General features: G+C 44.1%; 1 long non-coding RNA gene across 1 annotated transcript; it reads right to left on the bottom strand.

The window, feature by feature from the left end:
- Window positions 1–2,378: 2,378 nt before the first annotated feature.
- On the bottom strand, window positions 2,379–21,760 carry LOC310795159. Its single transcript, XR_014553606.1, has 4 exons — window positions 21,647–21,760; window positions 16,053–16,216; window positions 15,750–15,867; window positions 2,379–2,493 (listed from the first exon to the last, which is right to left on the bottom strand). It is a non-coding gene; the product is annotated as an uncharacterized lncRNA (long non-coding RNA).
- Window positions 21,761–22,138: the final 378 nt, after the last annotated feature.

Raw genomic sequence — 22,138 nt, 5'->3', positions numbered from 1 at the left:
CACACACACACACACACACACACAGTAAAATAGCACATACATACACAGCATGTAAAATAGCAACGTTGGTCCAAAGCAGGAAACGTTACCATTTTAAATGGTAGCGTTTTTGTCAATGGGAGTTTATAGAGGGGTGGGCATGGTTAGGTTCTGGGGAGAGGTTAGGTTTAGGGTGAGGGTCTGGGGAGAGGTTAGGTTTAGGGTGAGGGTCTGGGGAGAGGTTAGGTTTAGGGTGAGGGTCTGGGGAGAGGTTAGGTTTAGGGTGAGGGTCTGGGGAGAGGTTAGGTTTAGCGTTAGGGTCTGGGGAGAGGTTAGGGTTAGGGTCTGGGGAGAGGTTAGGTTTAGGGTGAGGGTCTGGGGAGAGGTTAGGTTTAGCGTTAGGGTCTGGGGAGAGGTTAGGGTTAGGGTCTGGGGAGAGGTTAGGTTTAGGGTGAGGGTCTGGGGAGAGGTTAGGGTTAGGGTCTGGGGAGAGGTTAGGTTTAGCGTTAGGGTCTGGGGAGAGGTTAGGTTTAGGGTGAGGGTCTGGGGATAGGTTAGGTTTAGGGTGAGGGTCTGGGGAGAGGTTAGGTTTAGGGTGAGGGTCTGGGGAGAGGTTAGGTTTAGGGTGAGGGTCTGGGGAGAGGTTAGGTTTAGGGTGAGGGTCTGGGGAGAGGTTAGGTTTAGGGTGAGGGTCTGGGGAGAGGTTAGGTTTAGGGTGAGGGTCTGGGGAGAGGTTAGGGTGAGGGTCTGGGGAGAGGTTAGGGTTAGGGTCTGTGGAGAGGTTAGGTTTAGGGTGAGGGTCTGGGGAGAGGTTAGGGTTAGGGTCTGGGGAGAGGTTAGGTTTAGTGTTAGGGCCTGGGGAGAGGTTAGGGTTATGGTCTGCGGAGAGGTTAGGTTTAGGGTGAGGGTCTGGGGAGAGGTTATTATTAGAGGTATTTATTCAAATACTTTTTAGACATACTGTACATAACAAAATGGACTCTGAAGAAACCATGTGGTACAAAGCTACTTTGAGTCAGATGACAACAAACACATCTGTTTTCACCAGTTTTAAGTTTGTACCTTTTATCAGAAGAGTGGTGTCCATGTTTGAAGAATGTTTGAAGACGTTTGAAGAACCAAGGATGATCCATAGAGCGGTCACTCCCCATGGACACACAGCTTTGGACAGAGGAGTCTGCTCTGTCCTGCTGGATCCTGATAGAAACACAGGATGGACAAAGCAGAGCTGATGTAGGAACACGGTTAGACAGACAGACATGCAGGCAGACAGACAGACAGACAGACAGAGAGACAGACAGACAGACAGACAGACATGTAGACATGTAGACAGACAGACAGGCAGTATGTCACAGTAACAGACCAGTAAATAACCCTAACCCGTTATACTGGACAGCTCTCAGTGTGTCACAGTAACAGACTGGTTATACTGGACAGCTCTCAGTGTGACACAGTAACAGACTGGTTATACTGGACAGCTCTCTCTGTGTGAAGAAGAGTCATGCTGAAAAAGAGCATGCTCAGCAGACCTTCTCTGCATGAGTCATAGTTAAAACATGAGACAGTAACATTGTAACACTGGAACAACTTACTTCTCTTCAGAAGAATGGTGTCCATCTTCAAAATTAATAAATCTCTGCTTTGAGCGGTCGCTCTTCAGAGACACACAGCTGGGTTGAGGAGAGTTGGGTCTCTCCTGCTGGATCCTGAGTGCAATAAACCCCCCAAGGCAGATTAGACATACTAGTGCAATAAACCCCCCAAGACAGATTAGACTCTGTTCATGTGGAATAGGCGGGGCCAAAAAAACACTACAGCATAGACTCTATCAGCACAGCAGTAGAAGTCATATAAACTTATTTGGCGCATGTTTGAGCAACTTTCATTGGAATGAATAAGCCCCCATCTTGCCACACTGTTTCCAGTTTGTTTTATACCTCCTTTTACAACAGTTAGTTCTGACTGAGCAATTTCATTGGACAAGAGGGATCCTGGCCGTGCTGATATTTTAGTATAACATCACAGGTGCTTCACTGTGTTCATATCACTCTGCTTCAAAGCTGTGTTCAAACAGCGCTCACACCCAGGACAGCAATATGGATTCAACCCCATTTAATCCCACCAGGCACAATAGCGACCATGAAACTATTTCAGTTATAAGACTCTAAAGATGTTACTGAATGATGTATCAATTCATTTCCAGCAAGTATTGAAATAATAAAGGGTCTCAATGAAATATGTGCAGTGTCACATGGTTAGTGTAAATTGTCACATGACCATGATGCTTGGCTGCATCAAAGCTCCAAACAAAAGGTTATTAAGTATGTGAACATAAAGAGACGATTACTCTCGTGAGATTGCAGCAAACCTTCTCTGCATGAGTCAGTTAAAACAACTTACTTCTCTTCAGAAGAATGGTGTCCATCTTTAAAATCAATCAATCCACCCTTTGATTGGTGGCTCTTCAGAGACACACAGCTGGGTTGAGGAGAGTCTGGTCTCTCCTGTTGGATCCTGAACACAACAAACCCCCATAGGGCACAGCAGACATATATCATTTAATAACATGGAAGCATCCTAAAACAGAGAGAGAATTCAGAGATATCTGCAGAAGCATCCTGTGAGCACATGAGAGCTGAGAGGTTTGGATGGACTTGGGTCAACAGCAGCAGTGCAGAATGATCAGCAGATAGCTGGCACATTACAAACACAAGTAGGCCTACAAGTAAAAGTACTAGTGCAGGAAATTACTCAAGTAAGAGTACAAAAGTAGCCTATTTAAAAGCTCTCAAGAGGCGTTTTCTGGACCTCTCTCTCTATGCTCTGTTCACTAGACTCTGTTTATGTGGAATAGCATCTCTCTCTATGGCTCTGGCCACTAGACTCTGTTCATGTGGAATAGTCTCAGATTCAACCCAATTTAATCCCACCAGGCACAATAGTGACCATGAAACTATTTCAGTTATAAGGCTCTAAAAATGTTACTGAATCAATGCATTTCCAGCAAGTATTGAAATAAAAAAGGGTATCAATGAAATATGTGCAGTGTCACATGGTTAGTGTAAATTGTTACATGACCAGAGCTGTTTACTTCCTGGTTGCACCAGGAGAAGGGCTTGGTTGCATCTTATGGCTCATTTCCACCACATTTTACTGCCCTGCACAGCTCGTCACCAGTCGGCTCTACTCGTTTCGGCCCGATGGATGTTCTGCTTCGACCGCCGTTCATCTGCCCCCGCCCACCCCCGCCCACAGCTGGTCGTCATAGCGACCGCATATCTGTCCTCCGCCTAATAGCCGAAGTAGGCTATAACATAACGTTCAAATCCATCCACAGAACTTTTAAACTGTTTATGAAATACTGGTGCCTCTAAATGACCTACAGTGTACATGGGCAAATGTGACAATCGGCCAGGAGAATGGATATCACTTTGTAGTTAGTCAAACTCACAGGCATGCGCTGCGCGCGGACGGGAGAGGCGCAACAGAGTGAAGCCTGTACCCCACGGCCTCTCACCAGGCAAGACCGCGGCTTCACCAAAGACCCGCTGCGGCCTAGCGGAGCGCTGCACTCAACTAACTACAGGAGCTTCCTGAGCAGCGGACTTTTTTCACTCTGAAAACAATTGAAACCACCGCCACGACTTTATTTCACCAGAGGCGAAGGCAGCAACACAAAAGACTGATGGAAATAACACAACAGAAGAGAAGGTAAGTCGACTAAACTGGTATGCAGCATTGCATTGATAGACAGAGTAAACACGATTCTGCCTGACCAATCAGTCGTCAACAATGTTTTCACGTCACCGTATGGTACCGGGTTCACAGAATAGAACCACGACGAGGCACGTACGAAAAGTAGCACGACTCGACCCGAATACAACCCGGGCTGGGACAGTTTTAACCGGTGGAATGAGACAATTTATCGAGTCGAGCGGAGCGGGATCGCGCTACTACCTGCAGTGGAAATGGGCCAAAAGCTACCAAACAAAGGGTCATTCAAGTATGTTAACATAAAGATAGGACAAGGGTTTTTGGCACACATCATCTTGAAGGTGTCTAGTGTTGATATATGTGATATACCGTATTTCCGCTAATAGTAACCGGGGCCTTTATTTACTGAGCCGCAGAGAGCCCCCGTCCTATATTAGAGCAGAGGCCTGTATTCGAGTGAGGCCTTTATTTCTTAATATTAAACTCTCATGGACATACTCCTTTATTTTCATGACTTTTATTGCAAAATATTCCATAAAACCAAACAACACAAATAAATATTGGTGGTCACTCACTCACTCACTCAGTATCCTCCTCCTCCTCATCTAGTATGTCGGTATCCTCCGCGTCCTCATCATCATCCAGAACAACAAGTTCATTGTTGACCAGTTCCTCTTCATCTTCCTCATCCTCGGCTGCCTGTCTGTTCTCCTGGTCCCGCTAACGCAGCTGGGCGAGAGCCTCCCGTCCAGCGGCGCAGGGCTGTGCCTGCTTGAAGCAGTGGATGAGGTTGTCTTCACTCCCGTCAGTTTTCACAGACTGTCCACAAACTTGGAAGGACTTTTTGATCAGATCCTTGTCCAGCTTGTCCCAGGCGGCGATCACCCAGTCCACAAGCAGGCGTCGAGCAGGCGCTTTTAGGTTTCCACCTCCAGCTGTGTACTGCTTATCTGCGTCCCCAGCTATCCACTCGTCGTAGGCATCGTGCAGGCTCTGCTTGAAGGGCTGATTCCACATCACACTGTACCAAATTTTCCGCTGCATATTGCACAACGCTCTCTTTAAACTTAACATCAAACTTTCGTCTGGTTCGTTTGGTCGGTGCCATGTTTGTTTTTATTTCTCTTGTCTGCGTTACGTCCGGTTACGTCACACGGTAGATGCGTTGTGTTATGGGAAATTTACAGTACCGTATTCATCGTAGTTTTTGCTCCTTCGTTTTTTTTGTTTTTTTTTGACGCGGCCTGTATTGAGGGAGGGGCCTTTATTTGTCCGTGCAGGCCGTCCCCCCGTCCTATATTAGAGCAGAGGCCTGTAATGGAATAGAGGCCACTAATAGCGGAAATACGGTATATACATTTACAATTACTCAACTTTGTTCAGTGTGACGCTTCCGGTGACGCTGCAACGAGTATGGCAGCATAGAAAGGAGCTCTTGCATCGGCAGGATTAAAACCCCATAATTCGAGTGATTAACTCGGTAAAAGTGATTTAAACTAAGAGAATCATGCCCAAACCAAAAGGGAGTAGGAGCAATATTGCGACACTAGATACACGAAAAGAAGACGCCGGTGCAAGTGAAACTCACGAGGCAGAACAAAACATGGAGGAGGATGAGCTCTCCCCCGCTGTAATTAACTCCCTCCGAAAAGTGGTGAGTGAAGTGATGGCTGAAGGCATGCTAGACCTTAAATCAGAAATGAAGAAAGAACTGTCGCAAGTCAGACTCGGTCTCCGAGCAGACATGAAAACACAGCTGGACGAGCTAAGAAGTGAAATCAACGAGCAGGTTAAAACTGCCACCGGCCAGATTGAAGGGATCGCTAAACGAGTGGGAGAGGTGGAGAAGAAAATGGCTGGAGAGGAAGAGTGGGATATTGGAGTGAAAGACACTCTCATTCAAATGCTCGATAAACAAAACTCACTCCAGGCCAAGCTTACTGATTTAGAGGGGCGCTCACGACGTAACAACATCTGGATTTATGGTATCCCCGAAAACACAGAAGGCACTTCTATGCCTCGGTTTGTGGAAAACATGCTGCAGTCAGAATTGGGGGAAATAACGGGCTTGGGTCAGGAGAAGAACCTGGGAATTGATAGAGCACACAGAGCGCTCGCTTTACAACCATCTGCGGGTGCCCCCCTTGCTCAACATTGGTCCGGTTCCTACAGTTCACTACGAAGGAGAAAATCCTACAGGCTGCATGGAAGAAGAACATCAATGTACAAGATAAGCGAGTGTTTTTCGACCATGATTATGCTGAGAGCGTCCAACAGAAGAGGAAGGAATACATTCCAATTAAACGAGTGCTCAAGGAAAATGCAATCCGCTGACCTGAGAAAGCGAGGCTTCACCGTTGGACCAATATCGGTGAATAAATCCAAAGACATCACCGTGGAAACGATCAACAAACTCCTGCCATGGAGTACAGCGGGGATGCGCAGCACCGGGGATGCGCATGATTTCCAGGAAGACATACGCAAGAGACTGAGAGGATTTCGGCGGGATGAAGGAGTGGACGGAGGCAGAAGAGAGAGGGAGAATGTCACAAACATGGATAAGTAACGCCCCCTGTCCCTGTAACTTGGAATACAGTATAATCCCCATCGTGACTTTATTTTAATTCAGAGGATTAAAGACTCTTTATTGACCGAAATTATAATTTATTTATAGGCTGAGTCTCACTTAGTTTAATATTATTTACTTTACCTCCCTTATAACTTGGGGGTACAACAAGGAGCTGATGCAAGTAATTAGGGAACGTCACCCCATCTTTTTCATTTGTGACTGAGGGGCCCCACCTAGTGGCATTTATCCCCTACACACAGAGTGGTAACAAGGAACCCTCTGAATTGGAAGCCCTGTGTTGTTTATCATGGTATTGATTACTACAGGTATTATGAATGTTCTAATTTGTTGTTTTTTGTTTTTTGTTGATGGAAGCCCGGGACTTGGAACTCATGCATGCAGGAATGTACATTTCAGAGTGACCATAGAACATGATGTATCATAATATACAATCATTGAATGTTAATGGTATAAATAATCCCATAAAAAGGAGCAAATTAATAGCCAAAGTAAAACGGGAGAAAATCAATGTCATCTTCTGGCAAGAAACTCACTTGTCTAATCGGGAACATGAGAAACTGAAGAAAATGGGGTTTAGGAAAACATTTTTTTTTCATATAGAAAGGGTAAGAAGAGGGGTGTCGCAATATTGATTCCGAATTCTACTTGTTTTGAGCTTGTCTCAGAACATAAAGATAAAGAGGGTAGATTTATTTTGGTAATGGGCAAACTGGAACATAAAGAGGTCACCCTGTGTAATATACTGTATATGCCCCCCCAGGTAGTGATGCCACTTTTTTTAGGAAGATATTTAATATGATGGCTGTGGAAACATATGGCACCCCAATATGTGCAGGGGATTTCAATGTACTCCTGAACCCCAAATTGGACACGACCACCAGAACAAGAATAAATAGTCCCATAGAAAAAATAATAAATAATACATTACAAGAATTAGGACTGGTTGACATATGGCGGCATTTACACCAATTCGATACTGAATTCACTTTCTATTCTGCAAGACATAACATGTATTCAAGAATAGACTATTTTTTCATGTTTAGTAAAGATTGTCATAAAGTGAAAGAATGCAAAATAGGACAGAGGAACGAACCTCTCTGATCACTCCAGCTTAAATCTGAAACTAAATTTGGGGGGAAGACCAAAAACCACTTTGTGGAGACTGAACACGGGTTTATTAAACAGCGAGGCATTTAAATCTCGAATGACTATTGAAATACAGAATTACTTGGAACATAATGACAATGGGGAGGTTAGCCCAGTCATATTATGGGATGCTGCTAAAGCCTTTCTTAGAGGCAAAATCATAGCTGAGTCAGCATTGTTAAAAAAGATCAAAGCCAAGAAGTTATTAGAGTTGCAGGAGCAATTAAAACAACTGGAGAAAGCTCATCGTATCAGCAGGGACCCTCACACTCGAATTGTTGAGAATAGTTAAACAGGAGATCGATAAGATTCTTAGTGAGGAAATTGAGAAAAAACTCAGATTCATGAAGCAAAGACATTATGAAGCAGGATCCAAAGCAGCTAAAATACTTGCATGGAGACTAAGGAAACAGCAAGCAGAAACAACAATTCACAAAATTAGGGATCCCCTATCAAAAAAAACAGTTACTAATCTGGAGGGAATCCAGAAAGCATTCGTAGTCTATTACAAGTCATTATATACACAGCCAGATAAGATAGATAGCTCAATAATCCAAACATTTTTGGACTCACTGGACTTACCCTCCATCGGGGAAGAGGAAAATAAAAAACTTACACGTGAAATCTCAATAGAGGAAATAAATAGCGTAATTTCATGTCTTAATTCTAATAAGTCCCCAGGCTGTGATGGATTCCCTCCAGAGTGGTATAAGGGTATGAGAGAACCGCTGCTCCCTTTATTAAAAGATTCTTTCAATCACACCCTGGAAGAAGGTATTCTCCCACCATCATGGAGCCAAGCATTTATATCAGTAATCCCAAAGGAGGGAAAAGATCAAACGGATTGTAAAAGTTATAGACCGATTAGTGTCCTAAACACAGATTATAAAATATACGCAGCCATATTCGCTAAAAGGATGGACACTGCCCATCCTTATAGATGAGGATCAGACAGGATTTACAAGGAATAGGCAAACACACGACAACATAAGGAGATCCCTTCATATAATTGAACATATCACTAAGGAGAACTCAAGTGCAGTCCTTCTCAGCCTTGATGCTGAGAAGGCGTTCGACTCAGTTGGCTGGGAATTTTTGTTTCAAGTTTTGAACAGATTTGGATTTTGTAAATTATTCATACAATGTATAAGATCACTCTACTCTTCCCCAACAGCGAGGATCAAGATAAATGGGAGTCTTTCAAACTCAATAGCACTACAACGAGGTTGTAGACAAGGATGTCCTCTCAGCCCATATCTCTTCAATTTTTTTATTGAACCGCTAGCTCAAGCCATTAGAGAGGAGACTAACTTGGAGGGCATACGTATAGGGAGGGTAGAAAATAAAATCTGCTTATATGCGGATGACGTGTTGATAACACTTAAAAAACCAGAATCTGGGGTTCCACTGCTAATGAACATCTTGGTAAGGTATGGGAGCTACTCGGGCTATGTACTCAATGTCCAAAAAACTCAAGTTTTAACCTTTAATTATACTCCTTCACAGGGGCTGATGGACAGGTATCACCTTAATTGGTTTCAGTCACAAATTAAGTACTTAGGGGTCTATTTAACTAAGGATTTATCTCAACTTTGTGATGTCAATTACAAACAGACTAATAGGAGAATATATGATGACCTGAATAGGTGGGACATGCTCCCTCTTGACCTTGGCAGCAGAATAAGGACAATTAAAATGAATATTCTCCCAAGACTGTTATTCCTGTTTGCAGCGCTTCCAGTCGAGGTGCCTCTTAAACAGTTTAGGGAATGGCACAGGCACCTGTCCAGATTTATTTGGAATAGCAAAAGACCTAGAGTGAGGTATTCCACATTGCAGCTGCCGGGGGAGAGGGGGGCATGGCCCTTCCTTGTCTTAGGGATTACTATCTGTCAGCTCAGTTGAGGCCTCTTGTATGTTGGTGCAACCCAGCCTATGAGGCCAGGTGGAAAGACATTGAGTTATCATTAATGGACACACCAATTCAATCTGTACTAGGATGTCCCAGCAGAGTCAATGAGGTCATTCTGCTTCAAAATCAATTGGTGACCTTCTCAGTGAAAATATGGCTGCAGGTGGTAAAAAGATTGCAACTTCATAGAGAGATCAAGTTGTTAAGTTGGCCGGCGTATGACCCACAATTCCTTCCAGCATCACAAGACCACAGCTATAGATTATGGGCTAAACGAGGTATCACCTCACTATGCCGAATGGTGACACGGGGACATTTTAATAGCTTTAAAGATCTAAGCCACTCTTATGGGCTGGGCAAAGAGGATTTCTACCGGTATTTACAGGTCCGTCACTTCTTCCTAAAAGAGGTGGGGGGACCTGACCCCGTTGTACCCTCGGAAATAACTCAGGTATTTATCAATGCATATGACGCTAAAAACAATAGAGGTTTAATAGGTAAATTATATAAGGGTTTTATCTCAATGAATCTAAATTCAACTAATTACATTAGACAAGAAACCAATAGGGTAATAGAAGAGGAAGCATGGCTTCAAGCGTGGGAAACTCGATCTACCTCCACAAATTCTTTTTTTTTGGAGAGATTTCTGTTGGAAGACACTTATACGCTTCTTTATTACACCCAACCAGAAATCTAAATTCAGTGGGTCTCAGTACTCATGCTGGAGGGAGTGTGGCTCCACGTCGGCTGACCATGCACATATCTTTTGGTTGTGTCCATGTATTCAACCGTTTTGGAAAGAAGTGGACCAATTAATCTCTGAGATCCTGGCCCTGAAGGTGGACTTTTCTTTTGCATCTCTATATCTCGGAATCCCCCTGATGGACTCGGCAGTAGTGACACATACCGCTGGAAGATACTTATAGCCGCAAGCAAGAAATCAATAACCAAATGCTGGCTACAGAAGAACCCCCCCACCATTGCCCTCTTTATCAATACAGTTAACTATATCCGCTCAATGGAAAAGATGACCTTCTCTCTCCGACTGCAAAAAGAGAAGGGGGACAGACATTGGGAAAAATGGGAATATTACTACAACTTAGATGCCTAATAAGCCTTGTCTCTGTCTATTAGAACCTTGTTATTATTGTGAACCGCTCCTGCATCTTAATTTTGATTTGAACTCTTTATTTTTGTATTCTGTTTTTTTATTTATTTCAATGAGTGAATTGTAAGTTCCTAGACTCCATCTGTTATATGTCCGTTTAAAAATAAATAAATTAAAGTGTAAAAAAAAAAACTTTGTTCAGTGTGGTCATAGAATGAGTAAACATGTTGACGGCAACAATAGTAACCGGTGGGATAACACAGTGCCTCTAGGTATACACATACATTAGGAATGGGTCATGATTTTCAAATGTACGTCAACCAGGTCAAGAGTGGTTTTTCAGAGGAGAACAAGGTGCAGATACGGCCAGCCTTCACTAACACAGTGCGGCTCTACTGCCAAGCTCATGTGCACTACAGCACCTGGGACATGACATGTGGCATACTGTCACAGATACTGTCTAACCTGGTGATGGAGGGCCTCCTCTCCAAATGGAGGGAGCTCATCTCCCTTGACTCAAAGGCAAGATGCACGAGAGGCAGAGAAACTGGATGCTGATCAGTGACATGGTGTAAAGCCTATTGCAGCACCAGGGCCAAACCCAGTACAAGGCTGTGGTGCAGCGGTGTGAGGTGGGACGTCCCATGCTGCAGGCCTCCATATGAACAGAAATGGACAGATCATCACCAAGGAGCATGTCAGCAATAAGATGTGAGCGGTGGTCCTCCCCAAGGCAGAGAAGCTGCTGAAGATGAGCATCCAGCCCTACATAAGCTCCATCCTAGATGCCCTGATGGAGCCAACCATCCGTGACTTCCCTTCTGTCTGCAACATTTTCTTCAGAGAACTGGACGTGAGCAAGAACACCCTCAACAAAGGGAAATGACCGCAGCATGGTGAGGTAAGCGTTTCTTCCACGGGGTTCTCCTGCAGATCTTCATCCCCTACGAGGGCAGCTCAGCTCCTGCTGCACCTGTCAGCTTCTCCCATTTCCTCCTGGTGGAGAACATTTTCAAGGAGGTGGTGCTGCTCCGTCCGTAGACATCATGATGAAGGAGGTAACGCTTCAGTGCGAGACATAATCTGTACAGGGACAGTCGTCCTCACCAGCAGCCACTCCAACCTGCACCTTAAGCCATCTATCGACTTTGCCGCGAAGTACGGGCGCCCAGGAGGAGGTGCACAGAGTCGGAGATGATGGCGAGGGCGAGGAGTCCCAGAGGAGGATGAAGCAGGTGGTGTCCATGATCCAGGTGGAGGGCTCTCCAGTACTTCCTGGTGAGTCGTGGAGGAAGGGGAGGATGAGAACAGCCAAGCGCACGAGCCAAGCCAGAGTGAAAACAGAACCACAGTCCCAAAACATCGGTCCCTTCAGTGGGTGAATGTGCACACTAGAAGCACACTAGAAGGACACTAGAGGAAGTAGATGACACCATGCAGAGAGAGGAAAGTCAGCGGCGGAGGGGGAACTCCCACCCACCAACCCGGAGGCACCGGCAGCTTCAGAGCTGTTACCGCCCTCACCACAGAAATGGAGCAGGGCCCCACGTTGCCACCACAGAGCCCCCCAGAGGTCACGCCGGACTTCCCCCCCACCGCTGCATGATGACAGCGGCTTGCCACTGGTGAAGAGGTGGTGGAGGAAGAACAGGAGTGGCGGTGCCCTCCAGTATCGAGGCTCAGCCCTCTAGCACAGAGGTTTCACCCTCCAAGACAGTCTCCCCCCTCCAATGTTTTAATAGCACAGGGCACCAAGGGGGTTAGGCAAAGGTCAGTGACACGTTGGAGTTGGGGTGATGCACAGGATGTGAGGGGGTTGGGCTTAAGCACTGGTAGCCACTTGGTTGGGGTTAGGGTTTGGATATGGTGTGGCTGGTTGGTGAGTGTGACAGGATGTTGGAGGCTCCAGTGGAAGGGCCTGCACCCCTTTCCCCACTAGATGGCAGATTGATTCCACCTGAATCTGTGCCTTTCTTTCACTCAGCAACAACCTTGTGTCTGCTCAGTCTATCTGCTCTACTTCATTAACAAGTGCAAACCTTTAAGCACACGAGCACCACCCACATCCCCTAGCTTAGACACTCCTCCTACCCACATCCCCTAGCCTAGACACTCCCCCTACCCATCCTCTAGCAGACACTCCCCCAACCCACCCTCTAGCCTAGACACTCCCCCTACCCACCCTCTAGCCTAGACACTCCCCCTACCCACCCTCTAGCCTAGACAATCTCCCTACCATAGATAGTACAGGTTTGATGGAACAAAATGAGGCTTGAATCTCCCGCTTCCTGCTCATCGTTGATTGGTTGAATGGATTCATTCTACACAGAAGTACGGGGAGAGGGGGCCGCCGTAAAACCAAACAGAAGAAGAAGAAGGGAAGAGGGGGCGGCTGCTCCTAGCGCCTGCCCGGGGGAGTTTCCAAATTTGTCTCACAGGCTTGAACTGACTGCCATCTTGTTGTTCGCTTCTGGTTGCTAGCTTGCTCGCTGGCTGGCTGGTTGCAGTGGTGAAATGGTCCAGGAAAACAAATATAATAACTTTTAGTCCGAAGGTATGGGCGAGTAGCAGTCCAGTCAGCCGACCACCGTCTTGTCCGGGGCCTGGCCAAGAGACCATGGTGTGGTGTGAGCCTCCAGCCTGCTAGCTGCTGCTAAGCCTCAACAAGGTAAACTTCTATTATACTGTAGCGTATCAGTGATACGCCAAGGAACGGAGAGTTGTAGTTGGTACAGGGTCTTTATTCTTGTCTTCACAATACACGCTCCTAGCAGCTAGCTTCGCTGCTAGCTCTAGACACAACAACCGGTCTGCTCGCCCGCATGGCACTGACTGGCTTCCGCCCCGGCCGCTGGTCACATATATCCCCTTCCCCCTAGGAACACACCCACACACATCAGTTCCTAGCTGCGATCCAGACACTTAGGTTGCACATCACATTACAGGTAATACTTGGATTACCTGAACACGTTACAATACTTATTATATCTATGGGCAAACTCAAAACTTTATCACTGAGGTGGATTTGATCGCGCACTTGGTGCTCTGCTATGTTGGACTGTTTGAGTGATGCTCATGTTTGTAAGCTAATGCTAGCTCGATTAGCATCGTGTGACAACGTAAACATGTAAGCAAGGTGGCGAGCACTGTTGCTATACTGTAAGTGAAATTTGGTGGCGTTAATGTTATAGTGATTAATATAACACGGTGTCGTTTGTTTCTTCAAGGGATGGCCACCGGAGTACCATGGTGGAGCAGGAACAGCAAAACACAACAGAGTCACATTGTCCCCTGGTCAAATGATTTGTGAAAATGAATGATACATTTTAATTCCCATGTGCATGGCTCATTATATAATTTTCTGCACTCCTGAGCTTATAATGGTAACATTAACATATTCCTGTGAGAATATTGTTGATCATCAGTTGTTCAACCTAGGATATTGCAATAACATAAGCCAAATGCTGACCATAGACTGTATAATGCTAACAGACTTGAGACTTTGAGAGATTTACTTTGAACCATTTGGTATGTATCTGCCAGTGTGCTTTTGTCAATAAACATTGCCAACAAAGAACCTTGTTGTGTAGGCTATGTACTAAGGTAAACATGTACCCAAATGTACCGCAAATATCACAGAACGAGCCCATTATAGTTGTCTGGTCAGAGCAGGCAGTTTGTTAAGATGTGAAATAAAGATCGTTGATGTCGAGTGCACCAGCTTGGACCAAATGACGAGAGGAAGAAGAATGTGAAGATGGAGAACCAACCGAATGCTTCAAATCAATGAATGCTTTATATTTATTGAAATATGGTTATCTGTAACAATTCGGCATACACAGGCTACACCATGCAACATATATTTCGATATAATTCAAACTTTAAGAATGGTTCCTTTTCCACCATGGTGGGCTGGACTGCTGTGAAATGGTTACCTATATTTGTGTCAAGTGTTGCTTTGTGGATTATCTATATATGCCTAATTTACCAGAAGACATATTCGTGCAAGACCTTAGGCTATGTTGAGTTCTATCGATCCGATAAAGTATGTTTTCAAATAAGGATGACATATTAAATTGCTGAGCTTGGCGGATGCCTCAAGACAAGTGTGTATCATCTTTAAATGTCCAATACCATACAGAAAAGCAAATTGAACAAACGACCAACAGCATTCAAGTCTGCAAAAACTTGTGATGTTATGTCACGTTAACATATAACCTTATGACACTTACTGTATAACATGGGCAGACCATTTAATGTTACTTTACATACCGTTAGATAACGTTAAATGGTCCGCTATGTTATGAGCGGCACGTTACATGTATGCTATCTATACAGTTACGTGTGTCTAGTAACATAATTAAAATATCATAAAGTAACGCTATTTTCTGATAATTTGCTAAACTGACTTGCTATCTGCTAGCATTGTTTGCTAGGTTTCTTAACAAATTTCTTATTCGTGTACTTTCCGCAGACTAGATTCCTTGCGGCACATTGCTGCCTCTAACGGGCGGAAGTATTACTGTTCTCATTATCCGAAGTATATCGCCTATTTTCCTCGAAATGGGGCTATAATTTAGAAAAAGGAGGACGTGAGAGCATGAAAAATACTTGAAATTGTTTTTTCAGACCATAAACTCATCTGGAAAGTGTTTATTTAAGACATAGACAGAGAGAGAAGTTGGCTCGTTTCCCATAGAGTTGAATGGATGTTCCTGGGGAGTGCTACACAAACTGCGCCCCCCACTGGCCATTTGAAAGAATGCAATTTCCGCATAGGCCTCAAAAAGAGGGAGGCTGAATTGGGCACTGCTCCTTACCCACCCTCTAGCCTAGACACTTCCCCTACCCACCCTCTAGCCTAGACACACCCCCTACCCACCCTTTAGCCTAGACACTCCCCCTACCCACCCCTTCAATCCCAACTCTCTACCGCCTTCCTATCCCTAGCCCCCCCACACCCCATTGACCGCACATCCTAAAAAATATCGAAATGGAAAGTAACTTGTACTTTGAGTAATTGTTTTACTTTTACTTGAGTAGGTTTCTCAAATAGTCATTTTTATGAGTCATTTTTATGGCCGTAATTGTACTTTTACTTGAGTATAGATTTTCAGTTCTCTACATTAATAAAAGTATAGTTTGTTTCTAATATGATGTAGAAACGTTATTTTTCTCTTGCCAGTGCCTTTCCTTCATATCCTACGAGCTTTGATTTCATTTTGGTTCACATTTAATTATAGAAACATTTAATGATATTCAACCAGGTAGGCTTACAGTATAACCACCAATCCTCTTACCTTGTGTCTGAAGGTCCAGGTTCATTACTGAAGTGTGGAGGTCTGTCTTTGGACCAGCCAGTCATAGACAGGCAGCTGGGTACTGGAGGCTCTGCTCTCTGGGGGGTGGGGGGGGATGCTGTTGACAAATGTAAAAGTAGATTTGAAATGTAGAAACATTGGGCATCACTGCCTACGGGGGTTCGTGGAGGTACTGCAGGGGGTCTGCCAATTTTCATCAAAATAATTGATGTGGACATTTAGAAATGTATTTTAGACAAACAATAATAATATTGAGACTTACAGTCTAACCAGTCATCTTACCTTGTGTCTGAAGGTCCAGGTTCTTTCTTTTTTTCCTTCTTACTTTTTTCCCTTTTCTTCCAGGTTCATTACTGAAGTTTGGATTATTGTCTTTAGACCAGTCAGTCTTCATAGACAGACAGCTGGGTACTGGAGACTCTGCTCTCTGCCTGTGCAGCTGACCTCTGCAAACACAAATGTTTGATACATCATCATTAGCTCTAGTAAAGACCGACAATTTATCTTGCAACATTGCATTGCACATTGTCAGTCTTTCTGATATCTGGAGTTTTTGATAACAGGGTCTGTTGATACGTGTCCAGGACACCAGGTTTTGTGTCAGTGGTATCCACGGCAACAACTGAGGAAAGAAGGCCCCTCCCATTCAGCTCTTTGACACAGTACTGCACGTTACAAACTCATGGAGTCCCACTGAGCACGCTCAGTCAACGTCGGGGACGGGTAGGCTTTAGAACTGAATGCCCTTCTGGGATAAATGAAGTCATCTGAATCAGAAACAACCTGCTCTCACCCTGTAAGGTAGGACCTAACACCATTTCTGGATCAGAGGTTAACGTCAATGGCTTGCAAGGGTGTATTCACACCTCTAGGTCATTTGCTTTGTTCCGAATCAGGGGCTTAATTGATACAATTGTTGCATTTATGCCTTGGTTCGTTTGTGTTCACACAGCCACAAATCAAACAATCCAAATAGTATTGCCAAACCTCATGGATTGGCCAGCAGTCAATAAGATTTTTTTAAATCCAATGATTTTCCAAGTCCTGCAACACCATTCCAAAATAGTTTATGCTATCCACTAACTCCTGATAAAATCTGTTTCTGGAATGTGATTTTGTAAAATCAGATTGAGATTATGTTTTCCTAAACCTTCAATCTGTTCCAAAATTATTCATTAATGTACTCAAGGCCGTAGCGGCAATATACATTGAGAACGACAAATCCTACCCCAATATTTAAGCCTGATAAAATGTGTCCCCCCCAATAAATTGATGTAAAAAATAAGAAAACAGAGATTTACTGCGCAATACAGCTGTTCGTGGCAATACAGCGCTCCTAGGCAGGCCCGGACTGGCCATCTGGCAGTTCTGGCAAATGCCAGAAGGGCCGGTGTGCGTATCGCACTGCACTGGGCCGGCCTATTTTTATAGAGGGGTTCTCCCCCTACTACTGGCAAGTGATTATAGCATGGTGTGAGAGACGGGCCTCCCCTCTGCTCTGCTCAAAGTGGCCCGTTCCATCTCAAACACTGCGGAAGTTCAAACAATGTCCTTGCACGTCAATATTAGTGCAGCCAGTGGCGCCGGAACGAGTTTGCAATAAGGGGGACACAATTTTTTTTTTTATTATTATTATTATTTTTTATTATTCCCGCTTTTTCGGCGCCCATGAGGTCGCCGACGAAAAATTGACGTTTTTATGGACGTTTGGGATGATTTTTAGCCATATTTAGATGAATATCTCATTTTAAATTAACATTAGGATTATACTGTAGTGATGTAATTATTCAGTATTTTTCCTTTTCTCACTCACTTGGTGACCTGCTCTCCCTTTAGGTCATTTTATAATTACACTACAACAGACAGCAACACAGGCAGAAACACTGAACTTATTATTATTATTATTATTATCACTTCGAAACACAGTGCAAAACTTCATGTCATGTGTCATCTCAACACAAAAATAAAATAACAATAACCGTATACGATTATAGCAGCAGCCAATGACAGTGAGTGCAGTACAGAGTCCAGGTCTGTCTGTCTCTCAGGTGTAATAATCCCACAATGATCACGGCTTTAACAAGTGTCACAGGCTGTGTAAACAGTGTAAAGTGGGCTCTCTGTAACTTGATCCCTGGGTCTGTCTGTCTCAGGTGTAATAATCCCACAATGATCACGGCTTTAACAAGCATCACAGGCTGTGTAAACAGTGTAAAGTGGGCTCTAAGCATCAGGGGCAGTTGCCCCCTCAGATTAAAAAAAAAAAAAAAAAAAAAAATTTTTTTAGGGGGACCAAATTTTAAGGGGGACAACATGTCCCCATGTCCCCCTTGTTCCGGCGCCAGTGAGTGCAGCAGATAAGTGGAAGAATCGTTCACTTTGTGATACAAGCATGAAATTTGGCAGATATACTCTTCAAGGTCCACTCTTTTGAAAAGGGCCGCTGGCCACTCAAAAATCCAAGATGGCCACCCTTTTTCAAGATGGCTTCCACGTGTTGTACTAAATGAGCATATAACCTATGTTTGGTAACATAAAATGGTTATGGGTCTCACATTTATTTATTATAAGTGTTATTTTTGTCATAACTGCTATGTGAAATGCTGCAGCAAAGATGGCGTGCAAGATGGCCACCATAAAACGAGCTGTGATGATATCTCATGATCTAAAATGCATAAAACCCCCGTTTTTTGATCTATACATAGGTTTTGGTAGTCTGGGCACCTTCCACCCCGCTTTTTGTCATGGGGGCGTAAACCCCGGACCCAGAATTAACACCGGATGGCAATGCGCCTAACAACGTCTTTGTTGCCGTTAGCTTGACGCGGTGATGTTACCTAAACTAGAGTCTGATCAAAACAAAGCTAGCGTTACATAAAACAAAACGTTTATGCAATATGGCATCTCCGCCACCACCGCCTGACACACCGGTCAAAACGGTGAAAGAGGATTCTGATACTTGGGTCAAATTGTCAAGTTAACGTGAAAGTTGACGAGCTAGAAACGCTGCCACCCGGTCTAGGGCGGGCTCTAGGCGGGAACCAGTAGGGTGACAAAATCAATTGTGGGCGGGAGCCAGGCTCTTTCTCGCCGAGAAGAGCCTGGTGACGCGAGGTTAGGTTTTGGTGGTTGTCGATGAAAGGGGCTGGCCGCGCAAAAATTCAAGATGGCGACCATTTCAAGATGGCCGCTATTTTTATCGCCACAAAACAAATGTTTTTAATATCTCAGTAACTAATAAAGATAGAGACACACTTCTTTGGTCTAACCCAAGGTTGTTGGGGGCAAGGAATTAAATAGACATGTTGTTTTGGCCGTAAGTACCACAAATTAAAATATATATATTGACATCAACAATCTTTATACATGATAGCTAATATACAATGAGGCTATCTTTGTTGACAATGTTTATTGACAGAAGCATTAAAACAAGCAAATATAACAATATTCTCCGGTCATAGTGCTGAACTCATGAAGAACACGAACTATGAACCGAAGATTGGACCAGAGGACATGACGACGGAGAAACAACCGACCAGCAATCAACGAATGCTTTATATTTATTGAAATGAAATATGGTGATATCTGGTGGTACTCTCTTAACTCATTGAGTGCCATGGACGTCGAAGGACGTCCAATTAAATAGTGACGTAGAGTGCCATGGACGTCGAAAGACGTCCAATGCGTTTTTTGACGGTGGGGCATCGATCAAAGCCCCCTGCATCTCCTGTCCAATTATTGTAGGTATTGAAGGTGTATAACCTATTTTACGGACTCATTAGGTGGCGACAGTGCTTGCTCGGTGCAGTCCAGATTAGAGACAGGTCCGAGAAACAGCCTAAAAGCCGTGGATCAAAGACAAACCGATGCATGCTCCCAGAGCCATTTGCTCTGTCGCGGGAGCTGACATTGGCTCCGAACAGGAGTCAATCCGCGCTCACAACTGAGCCCCTCTGTCCCTGTCTGTCTGTCTGTCTGTCTGTATAGTTTCTCCACCCGATTAGCAGCCAGGAAAGCAGCCCCTGACGCCAAACCATTCAGCAATCCGGGTTGGCTCTTCCCTGCTGTGGCGCTGAGAGCCGACAGCAGCACACAAACGCAGCACTCCGAAAATATAATGGTTGCGTGAGGCTGTGTGCAGTGTGGGGAGGAGTTTACGGGGGGAGGGGGGGAGGGGGTGGGGCACGCAGGGCATCACACAACAACTACGTCACTACATCAGAAAATATTATCTTCAGACTCAGTGAATGTGCTTGAAATGCTGCATTTCACAAAAGGCGGATTATCTCAGCTAATAATTTGAAAAGCCTGAAAACGCTGAAAACAACCTATCTTCTCCGGCTCATAACTAAAGAACGGAAAATGGTATCAATAAACTTTTTTTTGCTGATGATACAATAGAGCCAGCTCGTTCTTGTGCGTGTTCGGTGTTTACATAGTAATATCACACAATATTCTGTGGGCCTCGAGAAATCACTGAAAACGCTCTGAAAACTCTGGCACTGGGAGCATCCGTTCTCCAAAAGTGGCTGGCACTCAATGAGTTAAGCTAGGCTAACTGGCTCATATTGTGTCATATTATTGTAACGTCTGAATCAGCGTTTCATAACTTTATAATAGCCTAACGTTACTGTATAGCCTGGATGACGTTAGCTAATGCTACCCAGCATAGGCGATTCTAGGCTTTTCAAACAGGGGTTGCACCACCAAGAAGGTACAGTAATAGGACTCAGACTGGGGGGTACCTAGGGGGGGCTGTGCTCCCCCTGGACAAAGACATTTTGTAACTTTTAAAGTAAAATGCATTAATCTGGTGAGCAAAATGAAGAGGCTAGTAGATATGATATAACTTGTCGCAGAACATTTGCAGTTTATTTGGTAAAAGTGGAACTGTAGCCTATTCCTTCTGGTTTTCTTCATTGTTCATGATTTTGTGGAAAGTATTCACTAAAGAGTCTATAGTGAATGCTGCTATTAACTTGTGTTTACTTTTGCTACTAAACCAACATCAGGACATCCAAGCAAGTTCTGACAGAGAGCAATGCCATGATTGGACCCATTGGACAAAAAACATTTGCATATCCCCCAGCATGCATTGTTCCTTCCAAACTTTTGACCACAAAGTAAAGTAACCACATTAAATAAGTGGTGAGTGGAAATATTCATTAACCTATTCTTAGTTAAACATGCAGTTTTGGAACATTCAATAAAGACAATATGGCTCTATGGCTCTGGCCACTAGACTCTGTTCATGTGGAATAGGCGGGGCCAAAAAAAACACTACTGCATAGAATCTATCGGCACAGCAGTAGAAGTCATATAAACTTATTTGGCGCATGCGCTGGGTGAGCAACTTTCATTGGAATGAATGGGCCCCCATCTTGCCACACTGTTTCCAGTTTGTTTTATACCTCCTTATACAACAGTTAGTTCTGACTGAGCAATTTCATTGGACAAGAGGGATCCTGGCTGTGCTGATATTTTAGTATAACATCACGGGTGCTTCACTGTGTTCATATCACTCTGCTTCAAAGCTGTGTTCAAACAGCGCTCACACTCAGGGACAGCAATATGGATTCAACCCCATTTAATCCCACCAGGCACAATAGTGACCGTGAAACTATTTCAGTTATAAGACTCTAAAGATGTTACTGAATGATGTATCAATGCATTTCCAGCAAGTATTGAAATAATAAAGGGTCTCAATGAAATTATGTGCAGTGTCACATGGTTAGGGTAAATTGTCACATGACCATGATGCTTGGCTGCATCAAAGCACCAAACAAAAGGTTATTAAGTATGTGAACATAAAGAGACGATTACTCTCGTGAGATTGCAGCAAACCTTCTCTGCATGAGTCAGTTAAAACAACTTACTTTTCTTCAGAAGAATGGTGTCCATCTTTAAAATTAATATATCCACCCTTTGATCGGTGGCTCTTCAGAGACACACAGCTGGGTTGAGGAGAGTCTGGTCTCTCCTGTTGGATCCTGAACACAACAAACCCCCATAGGGCACAGCAGACATATATCATTTAATAACATGGAACCATCCTAAAACAGAGAGAATTCAGAGATATCTGCAGAAGCATCCTGTGAGCACATGATTGATTGATTGATTGCTTTTTATTTTTGGATAAAGAATGACAAAATCCAAGAGATGACATGAAAAAGTGTAAACACTTAGTTCCATCATGGTCCCTGGTCTTATAAAAACATGACATACAGTAACACATAACATCAAATAAACAAGACAGAACAATCAAGGATAAGAAGAACAAGAGATGTAAACCAACATACCATAACACAGGCTCACACATTTCTCCAGTTTACTCAATAAAAACAATTCAGAAGGTTTTTAAAACCATT

This window comes from Poromitra crassiceps (genome assembly GCF_964638095.1).
Source record: "Poromitra crassiceps genome assembly, chromosome: 20".
NCBI lineage: Eukaryota > Metazoa > Chordata > Actinopteri > Beryciformes > Melamphaidae > Poromitra > Poromitra crassiceps.
The sequence above is the reverse complement of the archived record's forward strand: the minus strand, read 5'-3'. Positions and strand labels throughout refer to the sequence as shown.